The sequence below is a fragment of the Sciurus vulgaris genome (assembly GCF_902686455.1).
Source record: "Sciurus vulgaris genome assembly, chromosome: 8".
NCBI lineage: Eukaryota > Metazoa > Chordata > Mammalia > Rodentia > Sciuridae > Sciurus > Sciurus vulgaris.
The window spans coordinates 90,225,825-90,246,870 of NC_136468.1; the positions used below are offsets into that span (position 1 = coordinate 90,225,825).

Sequence of the window (21,046 nt, forward strand, 5' to 3'; positions counted from 1 at the left end):
CCTTTCCTTCAGAAAGAGATGGTGAGAACTGGCGCCAATGTGTATTTCAGGAAAGGACACATAAGCAGAATGTAAACCCTTAAAATATGAGAATGCCTTCATTTCAAAACAAAAACGATGTCATTTTATTGGCTGAGAACATTGCAAATGAAAAATATATATATATTGTTCCTTTTAAAACTTCCTTTAGAGAGTACTCAGATTTATTTTCAATCTTTAAAAGAACAGTTTCCCTAAACTTTCCAGCAGTATACTTTCCCATTCCATCCACCAGCCCAAGCACAGATTCAGCCTCAGCCCCTGAGACTAGGGACAAAAATCCCTCCCCTACTTAACCACAGTCTCTAACAAGGGCTCTCTGGTCCCACTCGACTCCTGCCCTCCTCATTTGTACACATTATCCCTTCCCTCTTCATTATCCCTGCCTTGTTCCCACTGACCATTTCTCTGCTTCTTTTTGCAAAGATCTCCTCAAAATAGCTGCCCATATGCTATTTCATGGTTCAGGAATCTACTGAGATTAAATCATACATCTGCACCTTGATTTACCTAAATACAAAGAAGAATTAAGAGCAGATGTGGGTAATAAATTTTAGTCTCTGATAACATCAAATGACATCTTTCTTTTTATTAACAATAAAAATAGAAAAAGCCACAATCTATAAAATAAAGCCTTTCACAAACATTAGCGTTTAGAGGGCAATTTATAAGATAAAGAGTTGTCTTGAGCTTTTTCTTATTGAATTCTCCTAACCTCCCTGCAAGTTGGGAAAGGTATTAAATCTCCATCTCATTAATGAGGAAACTAAGGTCTAGGCTGGGTGGGACTCTTGCCAAGTGATGGGGCACAGTGAAGAGGAGGGAATGGAGGTGATACCTAGGTTACCTGGTGTCTGTGTGAACTCTGGCAAGTCATTTGAGCTCCTTCTGCTTTGGTTTTCATGTGTACAAAGTGGGTACACCTCCTTGGGTTGCTGAGAGGTGTGCATGAGTTCATGCAGAATGCTTGACTGACAGGTACTAAGTTTTAACATTAACAGCAGCCTTGCCAAGGACCCAATGGGGGTCAGACACTCTCTAGTTTTAGGAATGCAAATGCTGCCACTCAACCACATAAATAATCCAGCTCTAACTCTCATTTTAGCTCTAAATTCAGATAATATACAGCATGAAATCACTAATATTTGACATAAAACAAAGATTCTGGAATGTGTTTTGCATTCTGTGGGATAATTGCTTAAAAAGAAAAAAGAGAAATAAAAAAACAACAAAAACAAATGACAAACAAAAAACTCCCAAACTGTTGAAAGTAAACTCACCTTCCATGATCTTTCCAGCTTCGATATAAGGGGTAAGAAATAATGGCTGTCCTGTATCTCCACTAGGAGGCTGGGAAACTCGGGCACGTTGGTACAAGGAGCGAAACAGCCCATCACAGGGGCTGAATGTCAGCAGGGCCAACAAAACAATCACCTTCCACATAGCACAGCCCGGTCCTTTTGGGGTCTAGGATGAATGAAAACAGTAACATTCCACAAATGAACCAAGAGAGTAAATATATACTCAGCCTTTTAACATGCAAGAAAATTCATTTATTCACTTAAAAAAATGCCATCCTGTAAAAAGACCACAGGCTGAGCAACCTGGACATCACCATGTATATATCAGACAGGCCCAATTCCTGCTCACCTGCCCTGGCCATCTAGAGGGGAGTTCTCCAAGGGATTTACAATGTCCCTGGAGGGCAATTTGCATTTAAAAAAATAAAATCAAGGGGAAATTGGCTAAAATTATGACTGTCACCAAATAAGGGGTAGAGAACATTATGCCACCAGAGGAGGGCAAAGGATTGAGAGCACATTTTGGGCACAGGTGACACCTTATCAAAATTGAAGTGAACAAAAGGTGAGGGGAATTCAGAGATGTGGGAAAAAGAGCGAGGTTCACCAGTGTGTGGGACAGCCAAGCAAAGCCCAGACCTCAGCTGTCTAGGGTCGCTTTGCAGGGAAGCTAAACTAAGCAATGGATTCCTGGTTGTCTCCTTCATCTCAATAAATCCTTAAGTTCTATACCCAAGAACCAAAAAGAAACAAGAGAGGAGGGCCCTATATTACATTCATGTCTCTTCCCCTATTGCTACTTGATATGCAAACTCAAGAAATTAGGCCCCCCAGATGTATTAGTCACAAAGCTTTCCAAGGATCTTCAAATCTGATATTTACTTAGAGTAGTCATCTGGGCTAACCATCATAATGTACCTGCTTAAACTTATACATAAACATATAAATTGTATTTAAAGTGGGCTTTCCCATTTATTTTTAGCTGATTGAATCTCCTAATAACTCCACCAGGAAATCCAGAATTGTTATTTATTTATTTGGTACTAGAGAGCTTGAACTCAAGAACTCTTAACCACTAAGCAATAAAGCAATATCTCAAGCCCCTCTTTCTTTTTTTTTTTTTTTTTTTTTTTTTTTGAAATAGTGTCTCACTGATTTGCTTAGGGCCTCCCTGAGTTGCTGAGGCTGGCCTTGAACTTGGGATCCTCCTGGCTCAGCCTCCAGAGCTGCTGGGATTACAGGCGTGTGCCACCACACCCAGCAGAAATCCAGAATTATTATTGCCAATTTTAGATATGGAAAACTTGACTCAACTGAGTATGTCACACAAGGACATAAGAGTATAGAAACCAGGACTTGACCTAAGTCAGGACCAGGATGAGGGAGAGGGAAGTGAGGTATAGAAGCAGGGTCAGAACCCATCTTTATCTAGAATTTTGACTTATGGATTTTTGGGGCATTATATGGATTATTTTCAAATATTGCAGTAAAATACTATTTATCTTAATTACTACATTTTTCTGATACTCTTCATCCTTCCATAAGAGGCAGATGCTCCTCTTGTCCTACCCTAATTCCAAACCCTGCTGGGTGTATTATGATAGCTACACCAGCACCATCACATTACCCTGCTGCTATTTAAGTATGATCCAAATCCTCAGCTCTAAATTCTAAGTAAAGTACTTTAAATGAATAAATACTCCATTCACTCAACTTTCTGGATGGGAAATGAAATATACAATTATGCAAATACAATGCCTGCTTTTGATTGTTCAGTGCTTTAAAATGCCAAGCCATTTAGAATGCCTCAAAAATAAAAAATGTGTAAAAAATCTATTAACCACATGCTTAACACAACCCAATTTGGCATAATATGAAAATACTGGTTGTTGCAAATTTAAAATGCTTTTCAGTCACATTTTCCCATCAAGACAAAAGTTTATAATCATAACTTGATTGAATATATGACCCTTGTCATGTCTCTCAGGGTTAACTTAATAGAATTCCCCACACTTAATGTAAATAAGCCCAATCCAATATGGTGTGGAGTGAAAAAATGTTTTTGCCTATTTTTGACTATAATAAGGAACAAAATGAATTTAGAAATTGAAATTAAGTTTGCAAGGAGCTCAAGGGTAATGGCCACTATGGTACTGTTAAGACCTTTTTTTTTAAATTATGGAAACTTGTTACGCTGATGTTTTAATAGCAGAGCTACTAAATGCCTGAAATCAACAATCCTATTCAGATGGGTTGGGGGGAGTACGGTGTTAAAAAATAATGGAAGAAGCTCTTCCAGTAAGAGGTATTTTTCCTGGGGGCAGAAATAAGAAACCGTTCCTGCTCTCTATTCTCAGTCTTCGAGCTGTAAACCTGCAGTCCCCTGTAATGGAAGTTATTAATAATTAAATAACGACAGTAGTCACAGAGCTTCCCCTGTAAGCAGAGGTTGACTTAAAGATGCTAAAATATGATAAAGGTAAAACCAGTCTCATTTTAATTGACATATATCAAAGACATAAAAGTAAGAGTTAGGTCAATTTAGTAATCTCATTAACATTTAATCAAAGAGCTATTTGAGTTTAATTTCCCATGTAGGTGAATTAAAGCAACAACATATTTCATTTCATGATTCTCGTGTAACAGACACAATCCCTCAACTGTGCTTACCTGTTATCTCTCCTAATGAAAATAAATGCTATTATGAATAGTAGAGAGGGTTTTTTTAAAAAATACCCTTCCCTGTTTTTGCTTACCCTAATTAGCCTGAATCTTTTTCATTAAACATTTCTTGAGTGATTTCTAAACTAATTCTGTACACAGAAGGCCAGCTCCCACAAAAAGTGAAAGAAAAAAATGTATTAACCATACACATCAGGCTGGGGCGTGGCTCAATGGCAGAACGCTAGCATGTGTGAGGCCCTGGGTTCAATCCTCAGCACCACATGTAAATAAATAAAATTAAATTTAAAAAATATCCATTGACAACAAAAAATATTTTTAAAAAACCACACACATCATCATATCTTCTTGAAATAATAGGAAAACACTGTGACTACTTCCAGTTCAAGTACATCATCTTGAAGGATTCAAGCCAAATGGTCCTCTTAACAAAAGTTCAGAAGTAGAATAACATCTAGGTGAATTCCAGCAATCCTGGTAGAATCAAATAATTTGAAAGTATGTGACTTGCCAAAATTGTCTTACTAAATTTGAAATGTTAGTCGGAAACCCTGTGTCCAATATGCAATTTTAAAATATTTAACAAAACTATTAATCCAAGAGTTCTTTAGAAAAATGAAAACCATCAACAATTTGAATTTTCAGCAATAAGACATGAGACAAGCAAGTTACTGTACACCCAAAGGATGGAATTATATATAGTAATTAAAATTACTAAGAATGTTTTAGAAAATATGATAAAGTATTAGGTAAAGAAAAGCATAATGCTAGGTTGGATTTGTGGTATTTTCTCCTTATTTAATACTTTCAAGTATTAAATAAGTTTTTTTATAATTATCTTATAACCAGAAAAAAAGTTGCTTTTCTGATTTTTTTGCTTTATCTTAAATTGAAGCAACTGATAGACATGGCAAAAATGTGCTTGTTCCTTATTCCTTTTTACTACCTGGTTATGACCTCTTGGGTTTCCTAGGAATAAGGTTCTGTTTGTTCTTCTAGAACAGGTTGCTCTTTCTCCAACATTCTGTTAAGATGGGTCCTGATCTCCTAAACCCACAGAACCTCAAAGACTCAAGATCATGTTTCTTCTCTGTTTAAATTAGAAGGCTCCTCATAAAGGTGAGATGCTGCTACATCAATAATTAGTAGTATATTTGTATTTAATTCTGCCTAGAGTTCATAACAAATATAAGTGGCACTAAACAAATATTTGTTGAATTGATGGGTCTAAGTAATGAACTACACTATTTCAGACCTCCATGAGACACTGTTCATGTGGTCCTGTCCCTTCAAATGACAGACTATAAAAATGAAGCCAGAGGAGTAATTGACTGACTTAATCAAGTTTACATCACTGGTGAGTGGTAGGGCCAACACTCAAAGCCACGATCCATTTTGGGTTCCAGATCTAATCTGCTTCCCATTGTTCCACCTTTGGTTATTCAAATATTCTGAGTCTTATTGTCTTAATGGAGAATAGCAGCCTATAATAACCCCTTTCACAGATTTTGACAATGAGATAAATAAACAAACAGAAACACAAGTAGGTTCAATTTTTTTAGAAACAACTCTGTAATAATCCAGGTTCATGATATTATAACTCATCAGTACACCCTGGCAAGATAGCAAGCAACTTGTCTGAGTCACATTTGGTATGCTAGAGCCATCCCCAGAAGAGGGAACTGCTAAAGTTTCAGGAACTTTGCAAACCAGTTATTCAACACAACCACTGTTGAATATTAAAACATAAAGACTTACCCTGGAATGTGTTGTATTTTTAAACACGGGTTTAAAAAAAAAAAAAAAAAAAGTACTTGAAAAACTCATCACTTCCTGGTAATCTCAGTACATTTCAGCATTACCTATGGTCTGGAGTCGTGGTGTTTGTTTCTGATTGGCATACAGTTACTAACAGTCTGCTTATATTACAGTTTGCTTCTGCACATCCTTGTTCAACACTGCATACAAGCAGCCATGTTGGTAGATTAACATCAGCCATGATGGCAGTATTTACATCACAGAAATCAGCAAACACCATGTGTCAGGGCTTTTCCCCCCAGAGATCCAGCTGTTAAACACCTGCCTGCACATATTGGCCTCATGTGCATTATTTGTAAAATGAGCTGCATTCTACTTTCCTTTAGCTCACACTCTGATCCCCACTGGGATGGCCAGAAGCGACACAGGGAAAACCCACCCAGTTAACCTCCATGCACGGAAGCAAAGGTAAAATACCAGCTATGAAGTCCTCAGCAAAGAAACCTGAGAAATGTATGTGTTCTCTCGGTGAAAAAAGAATAAAAACTCTAGGACAAGGACAAAGAAACCAAGGGCAAACATTTTAACCAGCTTCTGTTCTGTCCCTTTCTCTTCTCCAATTTAGACTGCAGACTACTCCAATCAAGAGAGTAATGATGTTTCATGCAATAAACATTATAGCTGCAATTAAAATAGTTATTTGATTTCCCTTACATTTTTAACTGCTTTAGATCCCAACATGATAAAAATATTTTTAAAAATAAACCAACTAGTAATAGACACTTTCATTCCTTCTGTAATAAAAGGCACACAAAATGGTTCTTCTATTTAAAAAAAGATGCAGTTCCCCTCTCAAGATTATTCAAGTGCATCCAAATCATTTGAATTTGGCAATAAAGGGCTATTGTGTAACCCTGAATTAAATGCCAACCTAAATCCCAACTCTGGCTATTTTGTGAAAAGAATTTCTATGCAAACAAATGGTAAAAGAAGACTTTTATTTTGAGGGATCCACTATTCATCTTCCTGAAGATATCATTTTAATTTCTAAAATTCATATTTGAAGCACTCTTCCCAGAGAAGACATGACCATAACATACAAGGTGGAGGGTACTGACACTTACACGCCTATCTCTTCCTCACAGGCCACACCTCTGGCATGAGACCATGGTACCTAATCTCTTTAATGAATGAGCGTCACTATCTCTGTGGCAGTATCCTTGGGCTTGCAGGAACAGGAGACAAACCAGAGTGGTGTGGCAGGCAGAGAATGAGAAGGACTAGAAGACAAGAAAATAATGTGACCTGGCACTACTGTAAGGAGCTTGGCCTTGATATCTCACCCACCCAGAGGAAACAGTAGTGAGTGGGGGGAGAGATGGGAAGTGAAAGCAGAGATATTTCAAAATGTTAGGGATGGTTTTGAGCATTAAAGATCGTGCTCATGCCTAGCACAGTGGTGCATGCCTATAATCCCAGCAGTGCATCTCAGGAGGCTGAGGCAGGAGGATCATGAGTTCAAAGTCAGCCTCAGCAAAAGTGAGGTGCTATGCAACTCAGTGAGACCCTGTCTCTAAATAAAATATACAGTAGGGCTGGGGATGAAGCTCAGGGGTTAAGTGTCCCTGAGTTCAATCCCTGGTGCCCCCCCAAAAAAAATTATGTTCATAATCAAAGGCATAGTCACAGTCATAACCCTGGTAATAACTATCAATTGCTGAACACTTTCCATGGACAAAGAACTATGCTAATTGCTTTCCCTGCTTAATTTCTAACCCTTACCAGATAGGTACTATAATCATTCCATTCTGTAGCTTTTGGGAAACTGATCCTCAGAGAATGTACATTACTTGTCCAGGTTCACAGGTTCAGGTAGTAAGTGGTAGAGCAAAGAATTAAGGCTCAGGGATCAGAAGGTGACAACTTAAAACATGGCACCTGGGCACATTGACTACTTTAAGCTGATGGAATTGGTGCAGGAAGGTCTCTTTGACCTTCTCCCACCTTTTACTCCTGAGAGCTGATCGTAAAAGAATTTTCTGACTCACCTTGACTGAAAGTAGGTCACAAAGACCTTCATTCCAGACTGGTACCAGAAGAATGCCACTTGGAGAAGCCCAAAGGGTCTGGACAGGACTTGCGGACTCCCCCCACTCCCCAGTTTATTGCCATCAGATCCTTCCCTTCTGTCCTCCAGTCTCACTTCTGCCCAACCATCCAGCATTCCCTGGGTCTCTGACTCATCATTTTCTGAAGGCTTCTGTGTCACTTAAACCTTTGTTAAATAAACTTGCTATGCTCTCCTCTTACTAATCTCCTATTGTTTATGTTATAGGGGTCTCAGCCTTGAACCTTGTGCTGGGCAAGGAAAAGATATGACTTTCTCCTCCCTACAATTGTCAGTCCTAATCAGCCTCCAAAGACCAAACTATAGCCCTAGACCAGGATTTCTCAAAATGTTTTACTGGGGCCAAGGTCCATCCTCCCTATTTAGGTAACTTGGAAAATACATATATGTTCCCACAGAATTAAACTAATATGTTTCTGTAAAGTTCTTCTTAAAGTTCAGTATTTCACAAACTAACAATATTTGACCAGGAAAGTCTTTTCTTGTGCAATCTTAACAACAATTCTGTCATATACTCTGTGATTTTTATTCCTTCAACAAACATGTTGGAGAGACATCTATATTCCAGATGCTTCTCTGTGCACCCTCCCAAAAGCATCTGGACTAACAATGGTCAGGAGATACATTTTTGAGTAGACAGCCTGGGAATGGGAAAGAACCAGCCTTGCAGATCAAGCCAAGGCCCCCGGGTACAAACAAGCTTATTCACTGGCTGGTGGGACCACAGAGAGTAGAAGAGGGAGTGCTCGTGATAAGGTGGGCAGGAGTCAAATTTGTAGTTTTCTCTGTCTGCCTAAGGGTTAACAATGGGAGACCACGGAAAAGTTATAAGCAAGGAGTGATATTGTCTGATGCACTTTATGAAATGATCACACTGGTTGCTATCTGCAGGTAGACATTAGGAGAATAAGAATGGAAGTAGAGCACCAGGTAGGAGTCCAATGAAATGGTTCAGGAGAGAAGAAAGAGGGTGGGGCTACTCCAGGGACTAATAATAGCACTAGTGAAATGGTCAGCTGCATTTTAAAGGTAGACTCAGCAGTATTTGTTAATAGGTAAGATATAATGACTGAAGGGAAAACTAGAGATGACAACTGTCTTTGTCAAACAAAATACTTGAGACTGGCTTATTTATAAAGAACAGAAATTTAATTGGTGGCTTCAGAGGCTGAGAAGTCTCAGAGCACCAGCATCTGGTTGGAATCTAGGAAGGGTTCTCTTGCTGAATCATGACATGGCAGAGGACATGCCATGGTGACACAGAGCAGATGAGCTGGCTGGGGTCTCCCTTACTCTTCTTAGAAGGCCTCAATGACATCATGGAGGTCCCACAACCATGTCTTCATCTAACACTAATTATCTTCCAAACGCCCCACCTCCAAAAACCATTTACACGAATTTAGAGATTAAGTCTTTGAATTTTTTGAGAGACATTCAAGTCATAGCAAAAAAATCAAGCTTTTTTTTTTTTGGCCCAGAGTGACTGCATATACATCACTGTGGGTTAAACTGTGTTAAGGTAGGATGAGGTCATACTGGAGTGGGATGGAACTGCAATTCAACATAATTCATGTCAGTATAAAAACAAGGAGGGAATCCAAAGATGGAGTGGCACAGAAGAAAGCAGTCACATAACAAAAGAGGCAAAGACTGAAGAGGTAAGCCAAGGAATGCCAAGGATTGCTGCCAAACACCAAAAGGCAAAAGAGGCAAGGAAGAGTTTTCCCCGCGGGGTTTCGGAGTGGGTATGCCCTGCTGACACAGTGAGTATGAACTTCTCCAAACTCCAGAACTGTGCGGCAATAAATTTCTATTGATTCAAGTTGCCCAAATTGTGGTCTTTTGTTACAGCAGCTGTAGGAAACTAATACATGTATGCTAAAACCACCAATGGGAAGTTGGGGAGACTATGGATGAAGTTGAGATGGAGGAGGAAGGTGCAAAACCCCAAGAGTTCTACTTTAAGTTTCCTATTAAGCATTTAAGTGAAATTTTTGAGTGGTTAGCAAGGAAATGAAAAAAAGGAAGATAAATTGATTTCTTAAGTAAGATACTCCTGACATTATTGTAAGCCAGGATGTTCCACAGAGTTCTTTCTGGAATACTAGTGCAACAAGATAAAGGAAAAATGTTTGGAAATTTTGGGTTAAGTAAAATTAAATGGGTTTCAGCAATACAAAGCATCTTAGAGTCTTTCACATATACACAAATGAAGAAATGTTTGGTTACCAGTATCAGCTTCAACTACCGTATGCAAAATATGAAGTCTCAAGGGGAATGAGGAGGAATAGTTGGGCAAGGGAAAGGAACTCTAAAGTCAAACCAACCAAAATGCTTACACATGGCTAATAAAGGGCACACACTTATAGAATCCCCTCACTAAAGATTTTAAAATCTAACATGCAGCTATCCAAGATGGAGACAAGAGAAAAAGTCCAGGACTGGTTTGTCTTGTTTATTGAGCCACTGAAACAATTTCTAGTATTGCTCTGTTAGCAGTTTCTGAAAGCAAATTTTCTCTCTCTCTCTCTCATATACAAATATATATTCACTGTTACTTGCTGCCTTCGGACATCTGTCCATAACATCTTCTTGCTACCATCTATTGATTGATCATTAATATGATCTCCATATATCCAAATTCAAAATACAAATTTTGGCCTATAATTGACTTCTAACATGGCCCCATTGCCCCCTTTATAACTCTATCATTGCCTTGTCTTCTGTAGTCTGTGTTTTCATGGATCCTCTAGAATTTTCTCCTTCAGAGTCTCCTCTTCATATACCTTGCCCTTAATTATGGAGCCAGGTTTCCATCCCTGGTTCACAGCTTATCTCACCCCCCCACAGACTCTCCGGAGTGGTCATCATTTCCCCCAGCACTTTCTACTGATACCACTCAGAACAGCTCTTCTCAAAAGTTTCAGATTCATCAATCCAATCAACAACTTGACACTTTCACCTGATGTCCTGAGAGTTTATTAAACTCAACACATTGAAATGGAACCTAATCCTTCTGCTAAAACAGTGATCTAAACACATTTACTTCTGTTCCCACAGAAAACCTCCCTAAAATGAGAGTAAAGACATTTTTAAAAGGTATAAAGTTCATGGCCCAAGAAAACAGGAGACAAAAGTAAATGAGGCAGATCAAACTTGTGTTGTTGTTAGATGGGAAAGTGAACAAATGGTTTGCAGAGAATGCAAGCAGAACATAATGAAAAACAAGCCAACTCACATTACAGAATGGCAGAAAGGCTCAAAATGGAAAGTACTGGGTACTGCAGAGGGCAAAGTGAAGCCTGAGGCCGGAAGCAGAGGGAGCAGTGATGGATGTCCCTCAACCCTGACAGGTTCTCAGGGCTTCCCTTCCTGCTAACAGAGCAGGGGAGAGACTTATTCCATAGAAAAGTTATTCTTCAGAAAATAGAACCAAAAACAGTCTGGACTTGGAACTGTGAGAAATAGTAAGGAGTCACCCTACTGAAAACTATGTCTACTCGCCAATGTACCCCACCCCTGGAACACTCAGAAACTTGGCAACCAGGACCACACACTCTCCATTCTCATCCTATGCAGGAATCCTCCCTACAAGAGCTGGATCCTCCTGGAGAAAGAGCCTACAAACTCAGATGTGGGGTCCTCCGATGAAATGCCTTGGACCCCTCCAACAACTAACTGCTGACAGGTCCCTTCAACACAATGGAGCCTCCAACCAGCAATTTAATTTCTCACACTTACATAAACAGATTGCAAGGAACCACAGGAAAGCTGCCAACTTGGAAGAAAATGCAAAAGGAACTACACGGGGAGCGGAGGGGAACCTCAGAAGTAATAGAAATGCACCAAACAGAATAACTTGGGCCAGGGGAATTCTATATATCCTTAAGGAGTTAAGAGAAGACATTGCATTCAGTAAACAGCAGAATGTCATTTTAAAAAGGCATTTGGAATGATCCAAAAAGAGACAGGTGTTAATGAAGTATATTAAAATATACAAGAAAGGGATTGCAATTATAGGGAACTATTTGGCTCAACCATGAGCAATATTTATATAATAAGGTAAGCATTAGATATTGACTTAGCAAAAAAAAAAAGCTCTATAATCAAGGTAAATTGGAAGATAAGGTATGTAAAAGTGCTATGTTCTCACCTTCTAATAAGAAGTAAACAGAAAATAGTTCAAAGTAACAAAAGGTACAATTTTCAAACTATGAAAAAAGACTAGGCAGATTACTTAGAAATTAGAGATGAGTGGGGTGCAGTAATCCTAGCCTCAACAATTTAGTGAGGCCCTAAAGAACTCAGTGAGATTCTGTATCCGAATAAAACAGAAAAAAGGGCTGGGGATGTGGCTCAGTGGTCCAGTGCCCCTGAGTTCAAACACGGGTATGAAAGAAAAAGAAAAAGATATTGGAGATAAATACAGGTAAAAGTACAGGAGGAAGTCTCAGAGATAAAGGAAGGATAGGTTTATTATGAGAACTATACTAATCCTTGGATTTTCACCTATGTATATGTATTGCATTGACACAGATTAAAAGTAATGAAGAAGCCCAGCACAGTGGCGCATGTCTGTAATCCCAGTAGCTTGGGAGGCTGAGGCAGGAAGATCTCGAGTTCAAAGCCAGCCTCAGCAAAAGCAGGCACTAAGCAACTCAGTGAGACCCTGTCTCTAAATAAAATACAAAATAGGGCTGGGGATGTGGCTTAAAGGTCGAGTGCCCCTGAGTTCAATCCCCGGTATTCCTCCCGACCCCAAAAATATGCAATTTAGAAACTCAAAAATTAAATGTATGATCTTCTTCCCTGAACATGTCCTTCCTTCTCTATTTTCTGTCTTGGTTGGAAATAGTCTTATGCTGTCAAGCCCTAAAGGCAGGAACCTTAGATTTACTCCTGACTTATCTATTTACCCTTAGCTGTTTTCTCAAAGCAATCACCTACTGAATTTCCTACATGTTTTTTCAAACCCACCCTCTTCTCTCTATCCCCACATCCTCAGCCGAATCTAGTTCTTGTCCTCTCTGGCCTGGACTACTGTAAATCTCCAAGCGAGTTTCCAACCTTGGTCTCAAAACTCCTAGTTAAACGAATCTCTCCATCCCCACCCCCCCAATTTGGTCTTGTTGCTCCAGTTTGCAGAAGCGGGGGGATGGGATTTATGCCATTTAAAAAGGTGTTATGCAGCAACAGATAACCAATCCAGAGGCAGGACACAAGCTTATGGAGGAAGTGGAGGAGGAGCAGAATGGAACCTAAAGGAGTCAGTGCAGGGCTGGTGGTGGAGACTTGTAATATGTTCTAAGACATTTACTGTTATCCTTAGTGACTAGGAACCACTGAGGGGCTTGGCATTTTGAAAAGAATACTATGACCATAGTGCAAGGGCGGGCTTAAGCTGGGAAGTGAGCAGACTTCACTGTGAGCCAGAACAGACGATGGGGGCTTGAATGAGGCTGGTGAAAAGGCAAGGCCACAGCGTGGTCAGGGCAGGCTGAGAAACAACAGGCAGGAAGGTCAGGCAGAGCCCTGTGAGTGATGAAAAGGGGCAGCTGAAGTAGAACAAAGAAACTGCATGACTTCCATCTGACTTAGACTTGGGTGGGTGCATGGTGGTACCACCAAGATCTGCAGCTACTAGATTGTGCCATGTTTAACTAGCAACTGTGGGACATGTGTGAGTATGTGTGTGTGTGTGTGTGTGTGTGTGTGTGTGTGAGAGAGAGAGAGAGAGAGACAGAGACAGAGAGACAGAGACAGACAGAGACAAAGACAGAGAGACAATAAGATCCCCAAGAAAGTACAAATTGGTCTTGCTACTGATCAGACTGAGATGCTCCTGGCAGAACCATGCAGTATTTCTACACACTCAAGGCCACACTGCACTTGCAGAGTGACTGGCAATTCTTTCTTCTGAGTTTACTGTTGTTTTCTTATCAACGATATTGTTTGGGCAGTCCCTCCCACGTCCTGAACAGAGATTGGAGAAAGTTAGTTGTCCAACTTCCCAGGCAATCAGATAGATCCCTCCCTGATTCTCAGAGGGCAAGGCCAGACTTGGAGGAGGCCACCTCCTAGCTCCCCAAGCCCCTGGGTCTGGAGGCAAGTAAACTAAAAAAACCACCTTTGCGTCATTATAAGTATATTCCTAGTGGTCTTTGATCAGTGGGCTTTAATATCCCACTTGGAAAGTGTATTAAAAAAATAAAATAAAAACAGAAATGTAAGGAGACCATGAAGTACAGAGAGAAGAGAAAATAAAGCCAGTCCATGGAGGGGAACTGAGGCCCTCCATATTGTTCTGAGACACACAAGGAAAGCCCTCTGCCACAATTCCTGCCTGTACAAAGGTTCAAGTCTCAGCCATGACTGTGTCAACAGGTGTATCCTTGGGTAAGTCAATTTGTTTCTCCCTCTGGACTTCAGTTCCTGAATTTGTAAGGAGGTTAGATGGGCGGTATGATTTTCAACATCCTCTCCCTGCTTGGAATGTCTAGGATTCAAAATAGCAGCCAAGAAGATGAGATAAAACTGCTGCAGGGTGTGAGTCACAGTGGTGATTCATGCAGGCCACCCTGATGAGAGAGTTCCCAAGCTCACTCTGGGGCCTTGAACCTCTCCACATGTGGGTCAGTGTTTACTGTAAAGCCAGCTACCTAAGAAAGGATATTTTGGGGTCTGTGCCACAAAAACTGGTTCAATTACATATACCTGGGGCACAGATTTTTAAACAACCAAACCCTATCAACAAATTCTAAAACAGCAACTTCCAGCCAGTTTCCTTTGAAATAAAGTCTAGATTGAACAGACCCTGACCCTTAGATACATGTGTACAGTGAACTGGGGAAGAAGTCTTGGTGTCACAGCAAGCACTGCCATCTGCCAGTCCAGGAAGCTTCTGTGTCACAGTGGCACAAGCAGGTCACTGTCCTCCAAGCCAAGTTAATTCCATAAATACCCCAATACTGAGAGGGGAAGAAAACAAAATAAAGTGAAACTAATTACTTCCAGTTGATTAGCTACTTGAGAATTATATTCTTCATCCAGACACTCATTCAGGAATGGTCTACATTTTCAGAATTGGCTATGGCTGCCATTATCACCCTGCATCAAATACAAAACTCATATCATAGGATCCAGACATGCCTCTGAATAGCTTCACCCTTGACTTTCTGCATTTCTTGCTACCTGACTTAGGAGCTAATGGTTTTTTGCCTGGCCATGTCTTTTCCTGCAACCTTCCTATCCTCCCTCAGCACTGAATAAAAACATTTCTTGGTCCATTCAAAAGTACAGGTCCTTCCACACTTTTCCTCATGAAAATAGATTTGTCTCCTCAATTCATTAGAGATTTTCTGGGCATATACTACAAGGTGAGACACCTTGCCAAAACTTATGGGGTGTCTCAGATGAAAAAGAGAGAAGACCTACTTTCAAGGAACCCTCATTTGAGAAAAGAAAACAGACAAAAACCAGCCACTCCAGGCAGATTGGGTAAGTACTATAATAAGCTCAAAGGCTCCACTCTGTAACTCACTACCAATAAACCCTGCTCTTGTTAAGTCCTCGCTGGATCACGATCCCACTAGCAATGCAAACCCCACTTCTCACTATACAACTGGCAACCTGAAACTTCAGCAAACAAGATTTGAAGATATAGAGCACAATTGTTATGACTACCAATGGCCATCGGGGTGAAATTGCTGTGGGCTCCACATCCTGTCCCTCTGTCCTCCCAAATTCTTACATAAAAGGAAAATAAATAGAAGTGACCTTAGAGACGCACACACAAAGGATGATGGGGGAAAGGCACAAGATTGGCAAGGAAAAGCAAGTGACAGAAACTAATTTTTCCCAATTTCACCCTTAAAACAACAGGGATTGAAGGTATAAGCTTAAGGAAAATTAAAGAAGTGATCATTAAAGTGAGGGAAGCAGGAAGGTTTCATAATCACATCACTTTCAGGGGGTCGGCATTTTTGAGAGCGGTAAGTCCTTTGCGCAGAGTTTAAGAAGTTGGGTGAAAATAAGACAGGACAAGAGGGCAGACCCCCCACCAGTAAAAACTAATTCTGCGACTCTACTTTGGGCTTCCCTGTTGAACACCTCCCAAGCCAGGGTAGCCACAGCAAGGAAACCACGTGTGCAAATGCCTAATATGGCACACAGTTGGGAAGCATTTGGAAAGACGACACAGACAAAGGGGGCAGTAAGAAGGCTTTAGAGTGTGCATATGCTGCTTCAAATGTGGTTTCTTTCACTTAAAATCCTGTACCTTTAAGCAAATTACTTGCATTCTGAGTGGAAGCACACTGCCTTTTGTTGTGATGCTGAGGAATATGTGAGATTATACATGGTTTTTTTCTGTAACATAGCACAAAAAACAGTCCCTACCCTCAGCATGTACTTGAGATCCTGGAACAGTCCCTGGCAGCACAGCAGATTCTAAATAAATCTAATCTCACTTGTCTTGCAAGTGGTAATTATAATAAGATGAGTTTACAGAACTGAATATTTTTTTAACCACACTGCATGGATTAGAGTATTAAAGTGAAAGGGAAGGAGTAGTTTTGGTTGCTTAATATTTGGATAAAGTCTTGGTGACTGTGCATCTAGAATAAGGGTCACTGACACCTGAGGTTTGGTTTGGAAAATATGACTCCAGATAGAGGGGTGTTGCCTTGTGAAAAGACAGACAAATTCATTAAATTACCAGACTTTCTATTTGGAAGTGGTTTACATGGATAAAGCTCTATATATTCTAAAAGTCCTATATTTAAAAAATTAACTTTCTTCCTTCCCCTACCCTCAGCTTTTTCTGTACCTCCTACAAAGCAGAGGAAAGACTTATTCCACTCTACTAGCATGGAGATGGTTTTTAGTTAGGGACTGTTGTAAGTTAGTATTAAGGAGAATTATAACACTGCAGACAGAAGAGTCATTAAAATACTGATAACTGAACACCTGTACTCTTTTCTGTTCCAATAACCCTAAACAGTCTGATTTCCCTCAAGTTCTTGTCCTTTTTTCTCTCCTTCCATACTTTCTCATTCAACTATCCCCTAAGCACTAACTGCTAGTCCATGTTTGTTCAGTCTTAACTGCTGGTCAGCATTTCAGGACAATATCCTTACTCTCAGCTGACGTTTCCACCAAACAGTCCCTGAAATCCCATAAGGTCTCTAACCAAGATGTTATGATCCCGTTCAAACTTCCTCCTCTTCTGACTTCCTGATATAGTGACCACACTGTAGAGATACCACTATCACTGCAGAGACCTAACTTCTAACACCAATATTCCACACCTCAAGTCAATCCTGAAGTCCCACCTAAGTTCCTTTACCCTCTTTATTCAATTCACTCTGTTCACAACACCACCCTTGTGTTTGAAAAGCCTCCTAACACATTTCTCAGACTTCAGGTCCTCCTAATGTTGATGCTGGAATGAGCTTTCTAAAACATAAGATGTCTTCTTTTTTGAATGCGTTCAATGGCTCCTAACTACAACCCAGAGAACATATAAACTTCCTGTCATGAAATTCAGTATCTTCCATAGTGAGACTCCAACATAACTTTCCAGAACAAAGTCACATCACCCCTTCACGAACTGCTCCAGGCCAAATCAAAACCTTCCTTCTCCCCTGATTTACTCTTCCTTTTATGTTTTTATAGCCTTATTAAGCACAGTTTCAGACCAGTAGAAGGAACTAATCAGTAGCAGTTGAAAGATAATACAATCTAGATGGTATGGGGTGGGGAGAGATATACACTGTACAATTCTTTCACCTCTTCTGAATGTTTGAACATTTTCACTATCAAACACTGGAGGAAATATTAGTTAAGTGAATAAATCTCATGAGAGCTAGGATACCTCCTCCCCAAAGAACCATATAGGTACAAAATTATGCCCAGATGTCTTTTAGAAAGATGACTAATGGGACATGAAGTTTCAAGAAGGAAAGAAAAAGGGCTAGCCTCAGAATGCCTAAAAAATTATTTTGGTCAGTAATCAATCCTGGGCAAGTTAAAAACAACCACTATAGAATTAGACTACAGAGAAAAGGTTAAGAGATAAGCCCCAAATGTATTAGAAAGGTAAGATGCTAACAATTTTCTTCTCATAGTATTTATTCTAAGAACATAGTCATTACCCACAGGCTTTGAGTTAAAGCAATAAAAGCAAAGCATGTGATTTTGCCATCAGGGCTATACCTGCCAATATCTTCCAGGAAAGAGAAATCCTGGTACCCTGGTTTTAGTTATGTTTAGGAGACTAATTTCATGAAGAAAGGGCCTGATCGCTGTCCAGAGAACTCAGTTAATTATTACTTCAAACTTCAAACTTGCAATACAGCATAAAACTTCAAAAAGTTCATGGTTTTGACCGGTAAGTTACAATTCTTATTTTCTGCCCAACTTAACCATTCTCCAAAGTCAATACAAATTTTTGTTTGTTTGCACAGCTGGGGGATCCAATTCAGGAGCTTGCAGATACAGGCAAGCCTTTTTTATATACATACAGATACTAGTGACTTCTTATTCTATAGGAACTTTTCTGAGAAAACTTCCCCAGGTAAGTTCTTTTCAATGTTCTTAGTTCAGTCTATAAAAACACCACATTATAAAACCACTGGGAATAATAATCATGTTTGCTCTTTAAAATGAACCATACCTCCTATTAAGAATGAGCCATTAGCTATTTATTTGCATTCTAATAAGGGGGTATCTGATACTATCTGAGGCAGTATGTAAGCTCTTCTTCTCTCACTGTCTTTGTCCTGTGTGTCTCGGGGTAGCAGATTTTTCTCTAACAAATCATATGCATCCCCAAACAATGACAAATACATTAACAAAATCTAGTTATGTTGGATGAACTTTCCTAAGTCATTCAAACTGTCAGTCCAACCCCACCTACCTCTTAGGTTATACAAGCCTAGCTAGACAATTCACAATAGCAAAGCTATCGAACCAACCTAGGTGCCCTTCGACAGATAAGTGGATAAAGAAAATGTGGTATATATGCCCAGTGGAGTACTATTTCACCATAAAGAAGAATGAAATTATGGCCTTCACTGGTAAATGGATGGAACTGGAGACCATCATGCTAAGTGAAATAAACCAGTTCCCAAAAGCCAAATGTTGAAAGTTTTCTGCTGAAGTTAGTCCAAAATAAAAATAGAGACAAGAAGAAGGAAAAATGGGCAGTGTTGGGGGGATTCATCAAAATAAAAAAAAAAAATCAATGGACTATTCAAAGGGCATTGAGGGGCAGGGAGGAGGGATGGGATAAGGGCAGAACAGTGGAATGCATCTAACCTAACTTTCCTATGTATATGTGTGAATGTACCACAGTGAATCTCACCATCATGTATCTCTGCAAGACACTAAAGAAACAAAACAAAACTGAAAGTAAATAGCAGAAAGATCAGAAGAGTAGAGAGAAGAGCACAAAGGAGGGAGGAGAAGAGGGAAAGGGAAATACTGGGGACTGAATTAGAGCAAAATATATTCCATGCTTTTATAATTATGTCAAAATGAATTCTGATATTATGTATAACTAAAAAGAACCAATAAAAAGAAAAAAAACTGGGGAAAAAATAAGAGCCTAGCTAGAATCACACTGTAGGGTTGGGGCTGCAGCTCAGTGGTAGAGATAGAGGCTTTGCCTAGCCTCCACCTCACTCAGGCCCTGAGTTCAATGCCCACCACTGAAAAAAAATTTGGTTTATAAGTAGGACTCACATATATTATAGAGCCAATTATACCCCTCCCAAATAATCAACACCTATAAAAGATGAGTAAAACAGTTTTTTGCTAAGAACAGACATCACATTGTGAAGGATTTCCACTGTACCTCCACTAGCCTGGGTACATGGTACATGTTTAGCAAGTCCACTCAGCTGAAAGATCTTGACAAATGTAGAGACTTTCATATGCTAACAAAAGCCAGTACACTGCACTTTTCCAAAAGTGTTCCAATTCTCATATTTGAACAACTTTCTTATAAGTTACTTTTCACATTAATAAAAATGCATTCTCATTGAATTTTTAAAAAATTATTGTATCTTTATGCTTATTAATTTCACACAAAATAAGTTAAAACTTAGTCAAATGTTGAAGGGGAAGAGGAAAAGCAAGGAAGAGTGCCTTCTTCCTCATTCACTTCTGAGAAAATCAAGCCTGGGGAAGAAGTAATGTCCCCAATGTCACCCAAGTGGTGGATACTGGAACCAGCATTCCAGCATAGCCTTGACTAGCTCCAAGACCCAAGCACATTTCACTAGGACCCACTGGGGCTGGAGAGGTGACTGTGAGAGAGTTTTGGGCAACCACCGTCTTTCAGTGGCCAGATTTGGGAACATTGTTCTGTCTTCACCACAATCTTTATCATTAATCATAATGCATAAGGAAATCTACCTTCCACTGAAAAGCCAAGCACTGTGCTAAGTAGGCACTTTCTATGTTATTTCTAACATAGAAACAATTCTGTATTTTAAAAGTGACTGGTGGCCTTAGTCTTTCAGATCAGAAGACTGAGGCTTGGTAGGCCTAAATAAATGGCCAATATCACCAACTAGCAAAGTCCAGAGCTGGAGTTCAAATCCACACTTATGCCCATGCCTGATTTTTCTTCCTATGATATCAAGATGAACTGCAAGGTCCCAAGGACCAAATCCACTTGGTAGGGAGCTGCTGCTTCCTGTCCCCAAAACCTGGGTTTTCTCCCTATCCCACATTTCTAGCATAATAGACTTCCAGGCTGCTCTCTCTTCTTCCCTTGTTAAGCCTCCTTGTTTGGGGTTTGTTGAAATTAAAGGTGCTTTCCACTTCCCCTCTTCCCCAGCATCCTCAAAATCAAACTGCCCACAGAGACACATTGAGGGAGAGAGAGGAACGTGCCCGTCCCCTCTGCCCCCACGATCCTCGCACTAGAGTATGAAGGCCTCCACAGCTTGACATTCCCTATGAGGACTCGAAGTCACATCCTGGCCTGGAAGAACCCGGGCTGTGACCGCCTGGGATTGTACCTGGAACCTTCAAGAGTGTTCCCTGGCTGAGCGCATGGAGAGCATCCTTAGTCTCTTCCAACTGAAAAATCCGAGCCAACCAAGACCTCCCCATTCTTTCTCCCCTC

General features: G+C 40.0%; 1 protein-coding gene across 1 annotated transcript in view; it reads right to left on the reverse strand.

The window, feature by feature from the left end:
• The window catches only part of CPVL (carboxypeptidase vitellogenic like), a 157,362-nt gene extending 136,330 nt beyond the window's left edge, over positions 1 to 21,032 (reverse strand). The window contains exon 1 of the mRNA XM_079152569.1: positions 20,940 to 21,032. The gene's annotated coding sequence lies outside the window, so the exon portion shown is untranslated. The remainder of the gene's footprint in view (positions 1 to 20,939) is intronic.
• Positions 21,033 to 21,046: the final 14 nt, after the last annotated feature.